This window comes from Macaca nemestrina, chromosome 14, assembly GCF_043159975.1.
Source record: "Macaca nemestrina isolate mMacNem1 chromosome 14, mMacNem.hap1, whole genome shotgun sequence".
Lineage (NCBI taxonomy): Eukaryota > Metazoa > Chordata > Mammalia > Primates > Cercopithecidae > Macaca > Macaca nemestrina.
In genome coordinates this window covers 87565962-87584136 of record NC_092138.1, presented here as the reverse complement: position 1 = coordinate 87584136, position 18175 = coordinate 87565962, and the positions used below count along the sequence as shown (strand labels likewise).

Genomic DNA, 18175 nt, shown 5'->3' with positions numbered 1-18175 from the left:
ACTAGTATGGACAGGAGGTGCTTTGGTGTGGTCCAGAAGAGAAAGTTTCAGCTGGGACCTCAGTTTCATAGAAGGCTTCCTTGGAACGTTGGCTTTTGGCTTTCGCTTTGGCTTCAAAAGATGAGTCAACTTACATTAGGGAAAGAGGGGAGACAGCCAAGCAAAGACATGAAGGAAGGGAGAGGCAGCCTTGTTTGCTTGGAATTTTAGTATCTAGTGTGGGACAAGGTCACAGAAGAAGAAGTGGGAGGGTTCCTGTTGCTTGCAGAAGGGTGTGCCAAAATTGATGGTTTTATAAGAATGACCTAAGATACAGGGTTTGACCTCTAGAAGCTTTTATTCTAGAGAGGAAATTAGGTCCCAGGAACCTGACTTTTTAACGTGTGTGTGTGTGTGTGTGTGTGTGTGTATGTTGGGGTATCTTGAAAATACACTTGGGAAACATTGCCACATAGGCTAAACTCAGCCTGGCATTCAATGTTCTTCTTTCTGTAGTCCCTTTTCAGTCTCTCCAGCCACATCTCTTATTGCTTCATTTCAATCTACACTAGAGCCTAATGGAGCTAATTAGATGGGGTTCTATGAACTTGCCTGCCTGTTTCATTCCTCAGAACCTTTTCTTGTACCTTCTCTCTGCCTAGAAAGAATTGCTTTCCAAGCCTATGAAGCAAACAAGTGAACATCTTTCCCGAGACATCTCCTTTATAAAACCTTTTCCCTCCCCACAGGTGACCTTCTTTTCCATACAGTATCCTTACTGTATGCTGTACTTAGCTTTATTAAGTCACTTGTGACACATTATAGCACAGACTGGCTTTTCAGTTTATGTTTCTTAAAAAACTGAGGGAGAACCCAGGGAATCTGTTGATTTGGCTCAACACCCCAAAAGTACCCATCTCAGTAAATAAAGAAAAAAGAAAGAAGAAGCAGCGAAGGATAGAAGCAGGGATGGGAATCCTGCTGTGGACAAGGCTGTCTGAATAAGACCCAAGGGAGATAGAACACACACTTGGCCCTTAATGCAGCTACACACCAGCTGAGAAACAGACAGAGGTCAGGAGATCAATATGAAGAAGCTTCTAGAATGAGATAATGCAATGAAACTATATTTGAGATGCAAAGATCAACAGATCTTCAGAGGTGAATGGGCAATTAGAAATTTTAGTGATTAGAATTCTCAGGATTACAAGTGATAGAAACTAAACTCAAACTAGTATAGGCAAAAAAAAAAAAAAGGAAATGCATTGGCTTAAGTTGAAGTCTGGACAAAATTGGATTGAAGGGCTCAAGCAATGTCATTGGAATCCCCCTGCTAATCTTAGCTCTGCTTTCCTTAGCACTGTGCCATTCTCGGGCCAGCTGCAGTCTGGATGCAAGTCCTATAGGACAAAAACACCTCTTTCCTAGTGCCTCCAACTACTGTCACCAGATTCCTTCTCATTGGGCCAACTTGGTTGTCATGCCCATCTATCCCTGCACCAATTACTGGTCAGGGGGATTAACTGGGCTCATCCCAGAGCGAGCCATGCCTGGAGCTTGCACCAGGAGGCAGCTACACCTGAAATGCATGGCCCTGAGATGGAGGAAGGCATAGATTCTCAAGAAAAACTGGGGTGCTGGCAATAAGAGTTGTAGATGCTAGATTGATATACATCAACAGCTGTCTGCCTCAGACCATTGAAACCTAACCCTTCATATAGCACATTGGAAAGGTGCTAGTGGGGGAGAGGAGGATTTGCTCAAGACTTAAACCCAGCCAGTGGACAGGCAGCTCAAAAGGATGTCCTGTGTTATGTCCAGAACATGAGGCTGACCTTTTTCAAAGGATTAAGTTGTCTGCCTCTTTCCTTTTTTCCATTAGTTCTCTTTTCTCTAATCAAGATCCTTGTCTTTTTTCTTTTAGGATAGACATCCCATAGGAATGAAACCTCAAATACAGAGGGGTGTGTGTGTGTGTATAGGTTGGGCTTATGTCTCTTTGTCTTTTATTCACATAAACTGGAACAATTAAAAGAGAAAGAAAGAGAAAGAACATTCATTCCCTAGGGGATAAGAGAAAATTCAACGGTCTGATGAAGTTGTCAAAGACCCTCCTCTCTAGATTAAGGATGTAATTTTAAAACCACTACTTTAGGGTTCAATGGATGTAAGGCAAGCTCCTCTCTGTGCTTCAGAATAGACAGGGCAATCCCACGTTTATCCTGAGATTTTAAATCCCTTTCATTTCTCTGTAGACTTTCCATCATGTCTGTAAAGAGAAACTTCTCTTAGGTCACCTTCTAAGAAATTCCTTCAGGTATTACATAATAATGCCTTATATTTTTAGAATACTTTAGAGTTCTCAAAGCATGTCTACAAGCTAAGAGCTCATCCTCACAACAAACCTGGGCAGTAGTAGATTCCCTCAGGAATGCGGAACAGGCTCAGGAAGCAGTGACTTTCAAGGTCTTACCACCAGGTGGCAGGGTGGAAGACCAAGACTGTGTCTCACTATCAGTCCTCCTGCCAGGGCCACTTTGGCTTGCTTTCCCACACTGGGAGCTGAGATGAGTTCTTGTTGAAGAATCATGGAAAGGAGACTGGGCTGAGTGATTTGGGCTAAAGCCTGGATTTAGGCATTAGAATGACCATAGCTTTGGAGTCTATGTTGACTTCATTAGCATCAGTTTCTTAATCTTTCAAAAGGGAGCAATGGTACTTATAAATTTTTCTTAAAAAAAAAAAAAAAAAACCTCAAAAGGCTCAAAGAACATAACTGACAATGATCTGGGATTTACAAAGTACCATTTATAAGTGAGATAATGAGACCACATTACTGATATTTGTATGTAGTGGATATATATGCGGCCACACAAATTTAGGAGCACAGCATATCTAATGTTCTATAACGTTTCTGTAACTGAATTTCATTTCATTTCTGTTCCATTGTTAGTGGAAACTTAACTCTAGTCAATTTCAGTTTTTTTCTGCCTCCCATCTCTTAACTGAACATTTGAGTTCAAAGGGCCGATGTACCCGTAAGGCCTAGGAGCTAAGGGGATGTTTGGTGCTGGGCCATCACTTTTTAATCTGGTACCTGCTCCTTCATTTGACCCTTGTCCATCACTCTCCTTCCTCTCCATTCCCACCTGAATCACAGGTGTGTAGTACAGCTGCTGCCTCATCTGCTTTATTCCACCACAAGGTCATTTAAAGCCAGCTGACTCTGTCCACCAGCTAGCTTTTCCAGCCTCTAGAGGGCATGAGAAATGTCTAACAGTTCCACCTGGAGGATCTGAGAAAACCTGTCTGGAGCTCTTTTGATCTAGACATGCCAGGAAAGGATCTATACTCCGCTGTTTTCACAGTGGGGAGGAGCACTCACTATGCTTGCTGTCAACCTGTGCTATATAGCAAGGGATGCCCAGAACCCCTTTACCTTCATAACCCTCAAGCCCACCTGATATTCTGTATCCCCTCATCCCCTTCATCCACTCATGGGCTTAGCCTGGTAAGGATAGAGGATGGGACCCCTTTTACGATACTCATTAGCATTTTCTAGATTACTTTGTTTGACTTCCAACATTCCTCTCTTCCACCAGCTCAAATGACCTTTACTTCTTTGTGGATACGAGGGAAGATAATTCTCTAACAGATCACAGATTCTTCTGTTGTTTTATTATTGTCATTATAATGATGATTATTGTTTTACCTTCTATAATAGCTCTGCCTTCTAGACCTCAACTTTTGAAACACAAGATTTTAAAAATCTGACATATTTTTGCTCAGCTTTCTGGTTCTGCTGTGGGAGGCTTCCCTTTGGATAATGTGTTTCTCATACAGGTAACTGGTCAATTGGAGGATGGCCACAAGATGTGTAGTAGGCAAAATAATGGCCCCTGCAAAGATGTCCACATCCTAATTCCCAGAACCTGTGACTGGTATGTTACCTTTCATGACAGAGGCAGGAATTAAATTTGCATACAGAATTAAGATGACTAGCTGACCTTAAAAGAGCGAGAGTATCTTGGATTGTCAGAGTGTGCTCAGGAAGGCAGAGGAGTGGGGTAGAGAGAGGCAGCATTGCCAGTTATGAAGTTGGAGGAAGACAGTTACGTGCTAAGGAAGAGAAGTGGTGTTTAGAAGCTGGAAAAGCAAAGAGAAAGACTTACCTCTGGAACCTTCAGAAAGGAATGCAACCCTGCCAACACCTAAATTTTAGCCCATTGAGACCCAAGTTGGACTTTTAAATTGTAGAACTGTGAAATAATAAATTTGCGTTACTTTAAACCACCAATTGCGTAGTAGTTTGCTACAACAGCAATAACATACTGATAATAAGTAAAAGATCATATGAGGAGGGTGATACAGTAAATAATATATAAATAATTATGCTACTATTTTTATTTTCAGTTATTTACAAGGAGATCATATCCCTTGACCAGGGATAGAGGAAGTAACAGTGAATGAAACATCAGAAAAGAGAGGGAGCCTGTGTTCCCCTTCAGTATTTCCAAGAGTGAAAAATTGTTGTGTGTTGGAAATGTTATAAATCTGACAAACATAATGATGTCAGCAAGGCACAGTTTGAAATGTAAGCTATGGGTCCATTTATTCTGTGTGGCAGTATAAACACTGCAAAATTTTAATCAAGATAGAGAACAAAAACAAAGAAAACTGCAAGTACTTAATCACAGCATCGTATGGAGGACACTTCCACCACCATCTCTAAGTAACTGCTGCCCCCGGACGCATTTTACTAATGCCATTCTTTTATGTTTTTCTAGTTTTCCCAGCATGGGAAGCCTTTTGATGAACCCAACACCAGACAATCTGGTGATCGCAATACCCCTTTTGAAGTATCAGTTCATAGCTCACTTTCCTGGTTCCAGCTTTCTATTATTGTGTAACAAACTACCCCAAAACTCAGTAGCTTCACACACTCTTGTTTTGTCTATAGTTTTTTGAATCAGGACTAGGTGGAGGGTACAGCTGGTTTGTCTCTGATCAAAGACAGATGGGACATCTGGGGCTGGAGGAGTCATTTGCAGAAGGGTTCCTTTATTACTTGTCTGGGGCTAGGACTGGCATCATTGGTGGTTGACACTGGCTATGCTGAACCTGAGCTAGGGCTGTCGACTGGATAGATGATTTTATCATGGGCTCCCCATTTGGCTTGGGCTTCTCACATCATGAAACCTGGGCTTACCAAGGGACCATCCCAAGATGCAGCGTTCTAACTGCCTAGGCAGAAGCTGCAAGGCTTCTTAGTCCCCAGCCTCAGAAGTCTCAGAACATCATTTCCACCACATTCTATTGGTCAAGCACGTCAATAAGGTCAGCCCAGATTCAAGGGGGAGAGAGCTAGATTTCACCTGTCAATGAGAAGAGTAGCAAAGAATGTGTGGTCATCTTTAGTCTACCCATTTACCCATTGCATGGACACAGACAAGGGCTACTAGAGCCAGAAGGGACGGACCCTCTCCCATTATACAAACAGAAAAACAACGGCGTAGAAAGATACAGAAATTGCTCAAGTTCATGTAGGGAGGTAGTAATACAACCTAGATTTAATTCCAAGACTCCCTTCCAGTTGCACATTCCAACAGCTAATGGCCCCATAGCATCACCTTTGTCACTGTATAGTATAATTATTTATTTTGCAACAATCCTGTATCCAGCACTGTGAATGGACCAGGAGCAAAACACCACAAGAGTTACGCCTTGTTTTATAAGCCCCTTCAGAAGACAAGACAGACCTCAGCAGGATTGCAGCGTAACTTTGAACAAACCACTTTGTTTCTCTGTGTGAGAATTATCTGAGAGGATTGGTGTGAGTATTGCAGAGAAAAGAATGGTCATAAGAGAGAACTGGCATTCACTGAGCACCTACTATGTGCTATTTTGCCTATGTTCATGGCAATTAATGCCTATAACTGTCACCTACCTGGAACTATCATGTCCATTTTCCAAAATGAAAAGCTAATAATATAAAAGCAACCATCCATACAAAGACTGTGCCAAGCACGGTTCTAAGTGCTTTGCTTCTTTCAACCAACCTTATGCTCACAGTAATAATATGAGCTAGATATTATTACCTTCACTTCACACATGAGAAAAATAAAACTATCTGGTAGGAAACTGGGGTATGTGGAGAAATATAATGGAAAAGGAGGATAGAAAGGAGGGGCAACATTGAATAGTCAGGGCCTTCATAGAAAGGAAGTGGAAGGATTTGCATACTTGCTGGGTCCTAGAGTGATGATGTCTTTCAGGAGGAGCCTGTATGGTCAGTTATTAGCCCTGCCCTTGAATTCCGGACCAATTTCAAACTGATCACACACTCCTCAACCTTACAAATCACCCATTCACATTTCTGCCTCCTCGGCCCCATCTTTTTCTTTTTTCACTTTGACCTAAAAAACCATCTGGCCTGCCAGATATTAGGAAAGATCACAGGATCCCTGATTGCACAGAGGTGCTGAAAGAATAACAACAAGAGGCTGCCTTTCTAAAAGTCAAGACGAATAAACATATGGATTTCCATTTATTATAGGCCAGGGACCTTATAGCATTTCTCAGAGGGAGGCAAAAACTGGAATCTGGTTCAGTAAGAGAGAGAGATGGCTTTTCTCCATTCCTCGTCCTTTCCCCCTTTTAATAACTCAATTGGACTGTAATTAAAGGAACAAAATTCAAGAGGGGTGGGGAAGACTAGCAAGAAGAATCAGCAGAGTGAGAAATCACCTTGGAGCACAGCCCAGGCACTGCTGACGAGGGAAAGCCCAGCCCTGTCTGCCTGGGCATGTAACCCTCCTATGCCGTACAGCTGGGCTGAGCCTCCATGGGGTCTGGCCCCTAGAGACTTGTTTTTCCTTTCCAGAAATGGACTTTCAAGGCTAAATTTATCCCTGCAGATCAGCCACATGGGGTATGATAGATTCAGAAGACAACTGAGACAGGTTTTTTCAAAATTCAAAATGAGGGGACTGATGGTTGCCCTATTTTTCTTTTTAAAAATTGTTAGAAAGATGCAAAGGCAGCAGGCAGGTGTCTTTATGGAAATAACTTCAGACTCTTGGGTTGGGAAACAGGATTTACAGGATGACACATCTCCCCCATGGTGTCTTCATCAAAGTATCCTCTGGTCAAATAGGTCCACAGATAGAGAATTATCTATATGTATTAAATACCTTGATCAGTGCCTGACATTAGGCCTGATATTATTAAAGCTACTAAAAAATAAATGAATAAATGCTATAAATAATATCAGGTCTAGTATTACTGATACAGATAGAGAGAGAGAGCGTTTCAGTACTAATTATGTGCCTGGCCCTGGAAATCCTCACAGCTACCTTATAAGCCAAGCATTATTATTACTCCCATTTTATCCATGAGGAAATAGAGTCAGAAAGTATGAGAAACATGCCCAAATCCAGCCAGCCAGGTAAAGGCAGAGCAAACTCCAAACTCTGTCAAACTCCAAAGCTCATTCTCTTAATTCATCAGAAGACACTTTCCCAAGGCTGAGAATAGTTCCCTAGGGAGAGGGCGAATGTCTCCAATGTTACAGAGCATCAAGGGAGGGGCACTTTCTTCTCTTTATCCTCTACCAATATCCAGCATTTATTCCTCCTCCTCTGCATCCAAGAGATCCAGAGGAAGCTAAAGAGGATGAGTATTGGAAAAGGACATAAGAATAGCCAGTAAAGAAGGAAATTGGAGCTGTACTGTGTCCACTGATTCAATGCCTGCACACAGGACTCAAAGTTTGGGAAATGAAAAGGAGGGCGTAGCTCCTCAATCAGGAGCATTTGCATCTTTCCAATCAGTGCATTTGCATCTTTCCTTTATGAATTTGGAGCAGGCTAGGTGGGTAGGTGGCGTAATAGCGTTTCCAAGATTATTATGTGTGGTATTCTCATAAAACCTCTGCACCCTTTTATGACATTAAATATTTTATTCTCATGACATTTGAAGCCTTCTCTATTTTTCCCCTTATTTTATTTCGTCGGGACTTGGATTTGCTGGGTCTGATGGTATTTCTGGTAAGCTGGTTTTATTGTGTGGAAGTCATTATCTGTTAAAGTCAGGAAGCAGCCCCCCTTTTTCCAAAGTGATGGGTTTTATCCTTTCATTCCTGAAATAAAGGTGTGGGGGAATAATGAGAAGGGAGCCCCAAATTGGAGGCAGGAAATGGAAGCTGCTCTCCTGGTTCTCCCACCTATTGTCTGCAAGCCCTGCATAAATCACCGCTCCCATTACCATCTCCCACTACCATCCCCTACCTTCAGGAAGCCACTAGAGTGCTTAAGTACACAGTTTTTACCATCAGAGAAACCCGGGCCAAAATCTTACCTTGTCATTCACTAGCCATGTGACTTTGGGACAAGTTACTTAAAGCCTCTGAACCTTGGGTTCCTGTTGAGTAAAATGGGGATGATAATACTTATGCCTGCCAAAGCTGCTGTTAGGACTAACTGAGATAATGCATACACAATAGGCTAGAACATGGCTTTAAAAAAAGGCACAAAACATGGTTGCTATTATTATTATCTGATATCTCATGCAGGGTTGAGGATGGTGGTGGTGGCAATGATGAGAGCTAAAATTGTTTGAGTGCTTGCTATGATCCAAGGCTTCTAAGGTGGATCTCATTATTATCCCTTTTCTTACAGATGGGAAAACTGAGCCAGAGTTAGGTAATTTGCTTGGCTCAGGAACACATAGCTACTCGGTTCTAGAGCAGTGAATTTGGGCCAAATTGGGCCACAGCAGGTTGATACCAAAACACTTAACCAGGACAAATGCGTATATACCACTAATATTGCCCAATATTTCATGAAGGGGAACATACCAGCATTTGCTTTGTCTTCTGGTTGAACACATTGATGGCTTCCAGATTTAATCTATTATAAACCGTGCTGCTCTGAGCACCTTTGGGAAGAAGCCACCTTCTGTGTTTTGAGCTGTTTCTTTAGAAGAGATTCCCAGAAGTCTATAAGGACAGCTTTCAAATTGTATTAGTGTTTCATGATTTGGATGAAGGTGTGGATTTTTTCAAAAGGAGCAATAGAGCATCTGGTGTTCCACACTGTTGTAGGTGCTGCTTTTCTTTCAGAATACAGCCCAAGGGCAGGCTAGGGTGTCTGGCCTAAAGGGTCTCTGAGTGATAAAATAAATGTAGTACATTTGGGAGTGGAGTCCAGTGAAGTATACACTGTGTCTGTGAGAGAGGGTCCAGATGCAACAGGCAATGCAGAGGAGAGTAAATGAGGCCGTGGGTCTGCTGTCTCCTTGAGGGTTTGAGGAGGTCGGAAACCATGACTGCAGGATTCTTAGTAGCTGCGCCAAGCACCAGTGAGTGTCTCCAGAGGCATCAAAATGCTGATCATCAGACACGTCCTTAGCTCTGAAACGAAAAGCTGGAATAATTGTGTTCATCTTAATTATAATAATAGAATTTTTGCATTCATAAGGTATTTTCTCCATTTGATCATCAATCTTCCTTTAATTTTTTTTTTTTTTTGGTTTTCTAAAAGTAGCTAACTCTCATTATAAAATAAAATAAATGTGTACAGTGTTAAAATGTATAAAGAAAAAAACTCAAGGCCCCTTTTCTTAACTACTCACCCACTTTAGATAAATGTGCCACGGTTTGGTGTATATATAGATAGACATATATCCTTCTATATACTTCTTCCCTATGCATATGCAAATATAAATAAGAGTTTATATATGTAATTTTAAAAATGGAAGTATAGAAAGCATACAGTTGTGTTTCTTTGGGACAATTTTCTAAGGCAGAGCTACACATTCTGCTTTTCCTAGACCTTTTCCTTTTTTTTTTTTTTATTTTTTATTTTTAAGACAACTGACTTCCTAGCTTGATCTTAACTCTGTGTGTGTGTGTGTGTGTGTGTGTGTGTGTGTGTATGTGTATGTGTGTGTGTGTATTTTCTCCTTGGGTCATAAATAAAGATGATCAAATTGAGGCTAAAGCGCACAGGAGCTATGCTTGGATAGAACCCAGGCGTCCGAAATTCCAGTGTAGGACTCTCTTCCACCCAGAATAACATGACTCTTTTATTTTTTTTATTTTTTTTATTTTTATTTTTTTGGGAGAGGGGACGGAGTCTCGATCTGTCACCCAGACTGGAGTGCAGAGACGCAATCTCGGCTCACTGCAAGCTCCGCCTCCTGGGTTCACGCCATTCTCCTGCCTCAGCCTCCCGAGTAGCTGGGACTACTGGCGCCTGCCAGCACACCCGGCTAATTTTTTGTATTTTTAGTAGAGACGGGGTTTCGCCGTGTTAGCCAGGGTGGTCTCGATCTTCTGACCTCGTGATCCTCCCGCCTCGGCCTCCCAAAGTGCTGGGATTACAGGCGTGAGCCACTGCGCCCGGCCTGACTCTTTTATTTTTATCATCATTCTTTTGCCTTTTCTCATAGATCTTGAGGATAAGTGGATGAGAAATGACATTATTATTATTGTTATTAAACTTCATAAATAATAAAGGTATCCTTTTACCTGTATTCTCCAGCTTCTCTCTGATCCCGGCTTTAAGAAGTCTTGACCCACTGGCCTAGGTATTTTGAAATCTCTTTCCCTTGAGGGAGCATACAGTGAGAAGGTTTCATCAAACACTCAATAGCCTTTCTCTTCATTGAGAAAATTCTACCCGAGCTGAGTAACAGACGTTCCTAGAGAGAGATGGGCTAGTTAATCAGAATTCCAGTCCGGTGAAAATAATAGACTTGTCCATGATTCAGAGTTAAATTCAAATCCCATTCCTGTAACTGGGAAGCTGTGTGACTTTGGACAAATTGCCGAATGTATCTGAGCCCCTCTAATCTGATCCATAAAATGGGAATGATCCCTGCACCTTACAATATTGTTGGCTGGACCCAGTGAAAGTAGCCAGGCATGAGCAAAACCCAGGGCCATGAACTCCCTTCCTAAGATCAGGTCCTATTGTGTAGGAAGGAGCTTGGCGAGCTAGGAAACATAGTACCCTTTTCTGGCTTTCCTTGGTTTTCAGAAATTTTCTTCATCATCACTGAAAGGGAAGGGTGATTTTTCAGGCCCATTATCATGGGGATAATATAGTCCGAGGTGAGGAAGGGACCCTGTTTCTCAACATGGCTCTGTTTACTGTGAATCCTCAGCTACACTCTTGTCCTTCCTACAAATTCAGAGTTAACCTTGATTCTCTCTGGGGCATCTCCCTTCCCCGTCACAGTCCCTAAGTCAAAGATGTACTTCGGTCCAGAGTGGGAAGACACTGCAGATAGGCCTGTATAAGAGCCAGTGGAATTTGGCACCCCTCAACTTACTCTGCAGAGCTGTTCTTTCATGCACGTTGAACCTTAGGGAGAAGACGAGGTTCTCCATTGGAGGAATTTCAGGCAGAAGTGGTGGAACTGACCTTCACATTTTCATTGTTGCCTTATTTAGGTAATGAAGCAATTCAACTAAAAACATATTTTGTTTAATGAAATTATTATATGCACATACAAGAATATTTAGAACATATAGAGAAAAAAAATATCACCCACAGTGATGCGACCTCCAATAACTACTACTAGCATTTTGACATGTCCTTTTAGTAGTTTTGCTATAAGATTAGATAGATAGATAGATAGACAGATAGATAGATAGATAGATAGATAATTTAGCAATTTTACTGTGCAATAAAATATATAGAAAAATGTGTAAATCATTATTTACAGTTTCAATACTAATTAAGCAATTCTCACCTAAACCATCACCCATGTCAAGAAATAGAATATTGCCTGCATTCCAGAAACCCTCCCCTAACACACCCACTATGCCTCCATTTCCCATTTTAACCCTGTCCTCCCTTCTGGAAGTGGCCAAGACCCTGTCTTTCATGCTAATCATGTTTTTTACAGTTTTCCCACATAGGTATGCATAGAGTTGCTCTTTTATTTTATTCTTGACTCTTGGTAACGGATTCTCCAGCATCTAGCACATCTTACCAAGCTAGATCAAAATTGCCTTTGGTTGAAGCAAAAATTGGTTATTAGACAACCCACAGTTTCATTTGAATTTTAGCTGCATTCAGAACTCGACAACTAAGTACTGCTGTGCCACACCCTCTTCTGGGCCCTAACATTAGAGAGATACTGTGTCCTAACTAGCAAGAAGCCCATAGTCTATTTACAGAGCTAGAAAATGACGCTTTAGATCCTACTCCCTAGAGTCACACATGGATCCTTCCTTTCTGCACAATGATAAGATGGACTTTCTCCTTCCATAATGATTCCCTCTGGTGTAGACTCTGGTTTGGGCTGCTGCTTCTCTCTTTTGAATCTTTGGCACTCACATGAGCGTATTTATTTTTCTCCAGCTGGTACAAACCCTTGCAGGTTTTTTCCTAAGACTCATTTTAAAATGTTACATCTTGAGTTCATTCTGGGTAAGAGGAGAACCTTTTAGGCAGGGGATGGGGTAGAAAAAAAGAACAAATGTCTCAAATGACTTTTAAGTGTAACTTTGGATCTCTGAATCTTCATAACACCCCAGCAAAATGGTATCACAGTCTCCGTTCTGTGAGTGTGGAAGCCAACTCAGAAAGGGAAGTGACATGTTCATTGTCACTCAGATAGGAATTGGCAGCACGGATATCAGGACTCCTAGCTGAGAACTCCAGTAACTACCAGATGAGATTGGTGGGATTTGAGAGCACTGGTTCTGGGGTCAGGCTTCCCAGTGTACAGATTCCTGCTGTTCTAGTTGATGACACTGGGCAATGTAGTATCTGTGTTTTCATATGGACAACAGCATCCCAACATGGAGCTGTGGGGAAAGTTAAGGCAGATGATGTGCACTTCATCCATCAGCCAATATTTAGTACTCAGTAAATAACATCTAGAGAACAGTCAGACAGGCTACCGGGGAGGCCTTGGGAATAAAACCTTGAAGGGCCCTGCCCTGGACTAGGTGGTTTGTACCTTGCTGGCCTTGCTGTGGGTGTTAGAATTGATCCTGGATTCCCAGCACTTGTGAGTTTCCTTCCACCCACCTCCGTTCCCAGAACACTGGACTTGGGAACCTCATCCTTTTCAGTCCCTTGAGGGTCCAACATATATGGCATCTGTCTCCATTCAGAGAAGGATTTTTTTTTCTTCTTTTAAATTGCGCTCTGCAACAAAAAATAAAATATGCACACCATCCAAAATTATACTCAACATAAGCTGAATAAATATATACCCACAGAAGCATATGCTCAATGGTTGCTGCTCTATGCTTTGCAAAGCCAACTAACTAGCTTATAAAATCTTTCTCACTCACAGTCCGGGTGATCAATGAGAAGGTGTGATGTGAGGACACAGCCTCAAGCTGCAAATTGAGTTTTTAGTGACAAGAGATGGGGAAGAGACACCAGCCTGTTAAACCTAGCAGCATGGAAAAGTCCATATCTCTAGCCTGCCCTAATGAAGGCCTGGCCCTGACCCCTGAATAAGTAGCTCACTGCTAGGCACAAGTTACTTGGTATCAAGCTGTACAGGTTCAAATCCTGTCTCGATCCCTTCCTCTGTAATAATGAGAAAAGTTGCTTTAAACCTGTTGAAGTCAGGCCGGGCGCGGTGGCTCAAGCCTGTAATCCCAGCACTTTGGGAGGCCGAGACAGGCGGATCACGAGGTCAGGAGATCGAGACCATCCTGGCTAACACGGTGAAACCCCGTCTCTACTAAAAAATACAAAAAACTAGCCGGGCGAGGTGGCGGGCGCCTGTAGTCCCAGCTACTCGGGAGGCTGAGGCAGGAGAATGGCGTGAACCCGGGAGGCGGAGCTTGCAGTGAGCTGAGATCCGGCCACTGCACTCCAGCCGGGGCGGCAGAGCGAGACTCCGTCTCAAAAAAAAAAAAAAAAAAAAAAAAAAAACCTGTTGAAGTCTTAGTCTCCCAGTATTCAAAAAAAGGTGGAATAATAGTACCTGCAAATTAATATATATTGGTGTTTATCCCTGTTTCTGGGCCTATAACTTCTAAAATTCTTGTTATCAAAGTGATAAGTGTCTTTGGTATACTAACGAGTTGACTGATGGCTGTCCACCCCTAGGTAGCTTCAGGGAGGGCTGGTCACAGGAAAGACCAAGGCGTGATTAGAGGGTTGGGACTTTCAGCCCCATGCCCAGCCTCTGGCCTGGGGAGAAGGGCTGAAGGTTAAGTTGATCACCAATGGCCAATGATTTAATCAATCCGGTCTAAGTATTGAAGTGTGCATAAAAATCTAAAAGGACTAGGTTCAAGAGTTTCCAGAGAGTAGAACACATGGGGGTTCCTGGAAGATGATATGCTCAGAGAGGGCATGGAAACTCCGTGCCCCTTCCCATATGCTTTGCGCTGTGCAACTTTTCCATCTGGTGTTAATAAACCAGGGAACGTAAGTATTTCCCTGAGTTCTGTGAGCTGCTGTAGCAAGTTACTGGAGCCCAAGGAAGGGATTGTGGGAACTCTGATTTATAGGTGGTCATCAGAAGCACAGGTTTAATAACCTGGGGCTTGGAATTGGCAGTGGAAATTGGAGGCAGCCTTGTGGGACTGGGTCCTCAACCTGTGGGATCTGACACCATCTCCAGTCAGATAGTGTCAAAATTGAACTGAATTAGAGGACACACAGCTGGTGTCTGCTGGAGGATCTCCCAGAGAATTGGTTGCTGCCAGAGAGAAATTGCCACACACTTCTCGGTGACCAGAGGTCACAGAAGTGTTCTGTGTTGATTGAGTTGTGAGAGGGTGTAATAGGAGAAACTGAGTTTGTGTTTCTTTTGTTTTCCTTACATGTTTGTTGTATGAGGAAGTATTGCAGAAGGGCTAAGAGAAGACACTCAGGTGCCAGGCTTCCTGGCTCCACCGCTTACCGGCCGTGTGACCTTCATCAAGTTAACACACCTCTTCATGCTGCGTTTCAGGTTCCCCATCTGTTAAGTGGGCGTGGTAATGGTGTTTGCCGCCTAGGGTTGCTGTGGGAGGGAATGAGTTAATGCACATTCAATGCTCTTAGGAGGAGACCTGGTTCCATAGTTAAGTGCTCAGGCAAGGTCACAATAAGCTATTTTCCCCAAACACCTCCCTGCACTTGGTCTGTAGCAAAATCCCCTCAGCTCTGTGCTACTCAGAGAAGTAATAGGACATGAGGCTTCTGAAAACGGAGAGACATCCAAGCATCTATAGTGAGGACCTGGAGCAAGTCATCTTCCCTCTCCAAGCCTGTTTTCCATCTGTGAGTGGTGAAAATAATGGTGCATTCTTTTCTGGGTTGTTGGGAAGATTTCATAAATTAGCGTAGCCTAGCAGTGTGTCTGGCATATGGGGTGTACACAGCAGATGTTCATTTTCATCCCAGCACCCTGAACCCAGGTGAAGACAGTTAGAGCCTCTGCCTTGGGAACAGAGAGGGCGCCTTCACTGAGTCTTGCCATCAGCCCAGAGGGTTCAGCTTTGTAGCAGTGCAGACTTGAGTGGAGCCTCTGTCCTGCCCCACATGTAATCACTATATGATCTTGGGAAGTTCTCTTACATCTCTGCACCTCAGGATACTCTTCTTCCAAATGGCGTCAGCACCTCTCTCCACGAGGCTAGAAAAGTATAACAGACGAGGAAGTAACTTAGAAAGCTTAATACATTGTAAAAGGCAGCGTAGTGCAGCTTCAGATCCTGACTGTGCCACTCACTTGCCTTGTATCCTTGGGACAAGTTGCTGAAGCTGTCTGTGCCATAGTTTCCCTCTCTGTAAAATGAGTAGACTAGTAGTTCCTATACCATCAGGCTGTGCACATAATGAGTTAACATTCAAAACACATTGAAACAGTGCCTGGCACACGGTAAGTGCCATTAAGTGTTAGCTATTATTATTATTAATGAGCTACACAAAGGCTATTTATTATCATCACCAGATAGCTATTGAATAGACATTCCTCAGGAGTCTTGGCAGATTTTCCTAGGAAAGTGTTCCCTGGCCTCCCCTCCCTCAGCCCTTGGTGCTTATAAAAATCCTCAGCCAAGCACGGTGGCTCATGCCTGTAATCCCAGCTCTTTGGGAGGCCAAGGTGGGTGGATCACAAAGTCAAGAGATTGAGACCATTCTGGCCAACATAGTGAAACGCCATCTCTACTAAAAATACAAAAATTAGCTGGGCATGGTGGCACATGCCTGTAGTCCCAGCTACTTGGGAGGCTGAGGCAGGAGAATCGCTTGAACCCCGGAGGCAGAGGTTGCAGTAAGCTGAGATCGTGCCACTGCACTCAAGTCTGGTGACAGAGCAAGACTCCAACTCAAAAAACAAAACAAAACAAAAACCTCAAGAACTATAAGAATATGCTTACTTATTTTTCTCCCCCCCAATAGACTATACGTATCTTTTTTTTTTTTTTTTAAGAATAAAGTGAAGGTTTTATAATTTGTGGAGGACAGTAGGCCCTGAATAGGCATTTGTTGAACTGAACCCTCGCTCTGTGCAGAAGGCTTCGTGACTGCCACCGAAAGGTTGACTAGCCATTTAAAGAGGCTGTAGGGGAAAGCTGCAAGCATGTTCCCAAGTCACTTGCACTAGACCAGGTGCCGCTTACTGCAGGAACCCACCTCCCTTGGAATTCCTGTTGACATCTGGCAGAGAACCATAGAATGTCCAAGATGGGGGACCCCTTAGAGACCAGCTACCACTTTTCTCACTGGACAGGTAGGAAGACTGAGGACTGGAGAAGGGAAGGGATGTGCCCAAAGCAAGGTTGGTAGCCTGTGTCCCCTAATTCCCTGGGACTTCTCTAATGGGAAAAGCGGGCAGCATATATTCAGATAATTAGCTGTGATCAGCATGTGTGAGCAAACCCAGCCACACAGTAGCATGCTGTCATTCCAGCACCACTCTTGATCAGAAACCATCCTGAAACATGACTTATCTCCCTCTTGGGGTTCATCCAGTCCTTCCAGTTGGTCTAGATTTTCTTTGAAGTTAGGAACCATTATGTCTTTCACTCTCTACTTCCCTTTTATTAAAATACATTTTTTAAATTGTTTTAATTGTGATAAGATATGCATAACATAAAATTTATCTCCTTAAGCATTTAAAATGTACAGTTTGGTAGTGTGATGCAAAATTCACATTGTTGTACACCCAATCTACTGCACTTATCTCTCAAAACTGAAACTCTATACCCATTAAATAATTCTTCGTTTTCCCTTCCCCCAGCCCTTGGCAACCACCATTCTGCTTTCCATCTCTGTGAATTTGACTGCTGTAGGCATCTCATATAAATAGAGTCATACAGCATGTGTCTTTTTGTGACTGGCTTATTTCACTTAGCATAATGTCCTCAGGGTTCATCCATGCTGCAGCATGTGTCAGAATTGCCTTCCTTTCTAAGGCTGAATAATATTCCATTGTGTGTGTATATGTATGTGTCAGTGAACACTGGTTGATCCTGCCTTTTAGGCTATTATGAATAACAATGTTATGAATAAGGGTGTATAAATATCTCTTGAGGAGTTTATTTTCAGTGCTTTTGGATATCTATCCAGAAGTGCGATTGCTGGATCATATGGTAGTTCTATTTTTAATTTCTTGAGGACCTCCATACTGTTTTTCATAGCAACTGCACCATTTTACAATCCTACCAAGAACGTACAAGGGCGCCAATTTCTCCACATCTTCACCAACACTCGTTATTTTCTGAAGTTTTGATAACAGCCATCCTAATGAGTGTGAGGTAGTTTTGATTTGCATTTCGCTAATGATTTACTAATCATGTTGATCCTCTTTTCATGTGCCAATTGGCCATTTGTATATCATTTTTAGAGAAATGTCTATTCAAGTCCTTCGCCCATGTTTTAATCAGGTTGTTTGTTTTTTGTGGTTTGGCACATTTTTTATCATAAACCATTTTGAACTATGACTTTTCTCCCTCTGGAAATTTACCTGATCTCTACCATTGGTCCAGATTCTTCCTGAAGTCAGGAACTCTCATATCTTCTACTCCTTGGTGCCTCCACAAGAGAGGAATGGTATGTTTGGGAGACCAAGGTGGGTGAATCACGAGGTCAGGAGATGGAGACCATCCTGGCTAACACAGTGAAACCCCGTCTCTACTAAAAATACAAAAAACAAAATTAGCCAGGCGTGGTGACACGCACCTGTAGTCCCAGCTATTCGGGAGGCTGAGGTGGGA

The 18175-nt window shown here is 42.7% G+C and overlaps 1 protein-coding gene and 1 long non-coding RNA gene across 12 annotated transcripts in view; one reads left to right on the top strand and one right to left on the bottom strand.

The window, feature by feature from the left end:
* LOC105487111 (astrotactin 2) overlaps positions 1-18175 on the top strand; it is a 995255-nt gene that overhangs the window by 559154 nt on the left and 417926 nt on the right. The window lies entirely within an intron of this gene.
* Positions 13035-15590, bottom strand: LOC105487107 (uncharacterized). Its single transcript, XR_011612996.1, has 3 exons — positions 15531-15590; positions 14872-14973; positions 13035-13148 (listed from the first exon to the last, which is right to left on the bottom strand). It is a non-coding gene; the product is annotated as an uncharacterized lncRNA (long non-coding RNA).